The 4650-nt window shown below is 30.8% G+C and overlaps 1 long non-coding RNA gene across 1 annotated transcript; it reads right to left on the bottom strand.

Annotated features, from left to right (window-relative positions):
• Positions 1 to 2503: 2503 nt before the first annotated feature.
• Positions 2504 to 4420, bottom strand: LOC111632431. Its single transcript, XR_002757858.1, has 4 exons — positions 4380 to 4420; positions 2904 to 2972; positions 2727 to 2816; positions 2504 to 2570 (listed from the first exon to the last, which is right to left on the bottom strand). It is a non-coding gene; the product is annotated as an uncharacterized LOC111632431 (long non-coding RNA).
• Positions 4421 to 4650: the final 230 nt, after the last annotated feature.

Here is a 4650-nt window from a genome sequence, read left to right as displayed (position 1 = left end):
TTTAGATTGTAAATGCTAATCACAAATAAACTGTTTATTAAAATCCGACTCTACTGTAGATACACACGGCATTCTTTACCTCATCAACTCAGACAATTAATTACCAATATTTAAAAGCATCAATTTCCTAACACACAAACTTCCACACATATAGAAAAAATCTCTAAATATATTTATTTGCATTTCTCAACGTTCTAAACACCCTTCAGTTCAAAAATGTAAAACTCTTAAGGTCACTTTTTGACCTCTCTCCATACTTCCCAGTGTTATATATAACAGCGAGGAAGGTAAAGCTAAAATTGAATTAAATCATTTGTTATAAATCGAATAGGCCCGAACAATACATAAAACTTATCAGTGATTTCATAATTCTATTTCGTTATATAATATACAGTGTATTTACTTTACCAGAGTTTTTTTAAAATGTTATCTTATAAATATTTAATTCGCAGAACCATAACAAGCATACACAGTCGACCCCCCTATAATGCTGTAGATACGTTCCACTTTATAAGAATTTCGCGTTGTAGGAATTTTTAAATACACGAACCAATCACAGCCCGGACGTGTGCAGTTTATGGACTACGGCTGTTTGAAAGGTTTTCTTCAAACAGCCGTAGTCCTCCAAATAAAATTAATCGATTCTAGTCTAATTTGACTCGACATTTCCAAAAGACGTATATTTTTTGGAAATAATCCGTATAAACCAGTGTTTCTCAACTTCTAACGAATCGTCACCCCCTTCAACGTAGTATCGCCTTCTTCACTTCAAAATTCCGATGCCGAGGGCCAAGGCTAACGCCAAATTCGTACTGCATTGAACAGACTAGTGACTAGTATAATGTTATTTGTTTAATTATTGTACGATGTAACGAATAAAATATCTAATTATTCTTAATGTAATGTTTTACTATATCGCCTAGAAAATTGTTTTTCGCCCCCGAAAATATAAATTGTTAGAAATCGCCCCCTCAACATGAAAAACGCCCACATGGGGGCGATATCGCCCCATTGAGAAATACTGGTATAAACTATGCTATAAACAAAAAATTGTAGGATTACTTACCGAGTGTGCACCGTTTGACGACGCCATTGCTTAAGCTTGTTTTCGTCGCGAAACGGCGCACCAAACGGCGGGCGTGTTTTCTGATAAGTTAATTTTCTGCAAAAAATTCGTTGAACTTTGGAGACATCATTAATAGAAATAATTTTTATGGCCATTGAATAATAAAAGTTTTTTTCACAAGAAATGTATAAAATTACAGTACTGTATTAGACTTACAGTACTTAATTTATATACTGTACAGACGATAGTAAACTCAACTTACCCGCCTAAACTCTCTGTAGTGTGTAAGTAGTTTGGCTGCTCGTCCACTATTGGACCAGATTCGACCAATCCTGTCGCGACACGAGTCGGCGATGAAGTTTTACCGCATTTTACGAGTCGCTGTTAGTGTCTTTATACGAATACAGTCGCAATTTTTTCGCCGCGATATACGAATCTGCATTATATGAACCCGCGTTATAGGGGTCCACTGTATATTGATACGCGCGAGCGCAAAAATTTTAGAAAGCGCTGAGTAATATAAAGAATATATATTTAAAAGCAGATAAGCCCGGCGTTGCTCAGGCAAAAAGTAACGATAGCGAAAATTAAGATTATTACGTTACAGTCAATCTTACCCGTTTTCAAAGAATGAAAGAATTAGGTCCCACTGTTTCCATATTAATTAGAAAATTTTTAGATGGGTTAAAAAAATGTTCGATTTTCCGCAAAAACGAAAAAACTGCATCTGAGCCTGTAAATCTTGCAAGTCGTTTTCTCTTAACACTTCCATTGTTAAAACTTTCATTGTTGACACTTCCATTGTTAACACTGCCATTGTTACTTCACTTTTTCATTGTCGAAGCCTTAATCCTGTCCCTCTCCCCCTGGGAGGGAATTTCGAAAAATCCTTCTTAGTGTGCATTCTCGTGATCTATGTCGAGACTATCTCGTGACTATTCTCGTGACTTAGTGTGCATTCTCGTATCCTAACTGTGTACAAAATTTGTAACCGTTTTGACTCTGCGCTTATTATTATTATCATTATCATTATCAACCCGTCTCGATTATATATATAGATTTATCTTACATACTACGATTTCTATATGTATATTAAATAAGCAATCCATAAAAAATATTTTAAAAATATAGTAAAAAAATAATTTATGACGAAACAAATTTAGATGCAGTTTATAATACAAAATAGTGCGGAGCGAATTAATACATAAATAATAACATTAAATATAATATAGGCAGATGACTTAACATCGTACCAGAAAGCCGAGAGTCAAATTTTACATTTTGTAAGGCGTAAAATATTTGATTTTTTTTTATATTTCGGATTTTTCTTAAAAGACCACACTCGACGTCCTTCTTCGAACGTAATACTTCATTTTTCTGTCATTTAATGAGGTAAGACAGCTTAATGTATTAGATTTTCAATTTTAATTTTACAAGGAGGTGGCTTCTTGGCTACTAAAAGTTCTACAAAGACAGACAGCGCTGAATATATGGCACACAGAAACTGTAACAGAATATTAAAAAATCATTATATATACCGAAAGAGATTTTTGTATTTAATACGATGTTTAAGAATACCAATTGATTTGTGTTCATCCAGTTATAAATCACATTTCTACAACTTAAATAAAGTATAACAGAATGTATTGAATGAACTTACTCGAATGAAGAAGTTCTTTTTAACATAAAAGAATCCGCCGACGTTTATGCCAAATGGAGTTTTACCGAATCTTTTCATAAAATTCAGCATCTTTTTTAAAGAAATAAAATTATTTAATTATGTTTAACATATTAAATTAATAAACCAATTGAAAACGTTTAAATTTATTTGAATTACCTTCAGTTTAGTTTCTAACGGTAGATCAGCAGAACTCAATTTATCAATTTCAACGAACTTTTCATAAAACTTCAAAAATTAAAATTAGTCATAAACAACAATTGTATAATTCGTATATATATAAATTTTTATATATAATATTGAAATTCATAAAAAAGACAAATGTGATTGTAAATGCAAACTTAATGAATTTTGTTCGATACGTTTACTCGACATTTGTTTTGCGTAAACGTATGTTCGAAGTGAAAAAAAGATGCTTAACAAGTTTAAGGCTTTAGAAGAAATATAAATTACTTAAATATAATTTAAATTATTATTTCAGGCCTTTCATGTAGCAATATGTATAATACACCTGCCCTGTTATTCAATGAACTTTGCATTCAGTAGGGAATTGCGTTACCAAAGAGAAAATCTAAAGTGGCCAACTTATACGTGACTTTAATATACAGGATATATTTACGTCATGTAACCAAATCCCTATACTAAATACCCCTTAAATAAATAAATAATGTATATTATATTTAGTGGGTGTGAGTATGCAAGTAGCAATAGAAATTCATTTCTCATGCAAACAGAAATGTACTTCCTTCGCTAGAATATGAAGGTTATAGCTTAAACATAAACAATTTTCTGATTTAAACTTATTACGATACGTAGATATATAGAATGAATAGTCATAAGACTTTCATGAGAAGTTCTAGTAAAATTCTAAATGTTAATTTTTGTTTCATGATAATTCTCAAATCAAGAAAATATATAATATTCTGCAGATATCTACAACAAAATATACAGTATTTAGATGGCTTCTTTTCGTACCCATTATAGAATAAATCATGGAGTATGAAGGACTGATAAAGCACACCTGTCCTACGTTCTCTATATTCACAATATAGAAATGATGAGATTATTTATTATAAAGATGTCTCAATGATTGGATTTTAGTGAATATCTCAAGAATAATCCAAAGATTTAGTAAGGAGCCCAATCAAAACTCTGAGAGGAGCTGAAATCAAATCTTGGAAATCTTCGTATTTTTAAGAGATAATCTTGAAAATGTGATGTAAAATATTCTTTGGGAAATGATTGACAAAGATAAGTAATGTTAAGCATAAAAGTATTCAAAAACTTTCAAATCATTATCAGAAACAAATGCTTTTAGACAATGATTTGATTGATACGTCAATTCCATGTTTTAGTTGCAATAGAATATTAAACTTACATTCTCTTATAGAACATTTCTACCGATGACCTGTAGAAGGAAAACAACATTCGTCTTTATTTAACAGAACGGGACACTCGTTAAACAATTACAATATTTAAAAAAATGAAACATTTTCTCTTTCAAACGTTTATCATAATTGTAACTTAGAATAATTGATTAATTTACTGTATATAAATATTTTAATTTTTTATTTTTCAAGAATAATTCTAAAGCTATTTACTTAATAAGATAAGATAGGTATAAGTTTAACTCACCGAAGAAGTAAACCGAGATGCTTGGAAAGTTAAAACCGTACTAACGACTATAAAAGCTAATAAAAGAATAAAGATTGCAAAACGCATGAAAACATCAAGTTCGAAAAAAAAAGAATGCGCAGATAAAAAAAACTTGTTTGATATATTCCAAAACAGTATACTGCTGGAAAGTATGCTTCACATACTAGATTTATTTCTTGTATATAAGTCCATAAAACCCAATGAGTTTGAATCAAACTTTCGATTTTAATTTTGAGGAAATGTTCTTCTT

Source organism: Centruroides sculpturatus, unplaced genomic scaffold (genome assembly GCF_000671375.1).
Source record: "Centruroides sculpturatus isolate CEXI.00-Female unplaced genomic scaffold, Cexi_2.0 scaffold651, whole genome shotgun sequence".
In the NCBI taxonomy this organism is placed as follows: domain Eukaryota; kingdom Metazoa; phylum Arthropoda; class Arachnida; order Scorpiones; family Buthidae; genus Centruroides; species Centruroides sculpturatus.
Note: the sequence above shows the minus strand (reverse complement) of the source record. Positions and strands in the feature narration are given on the sequence as shown.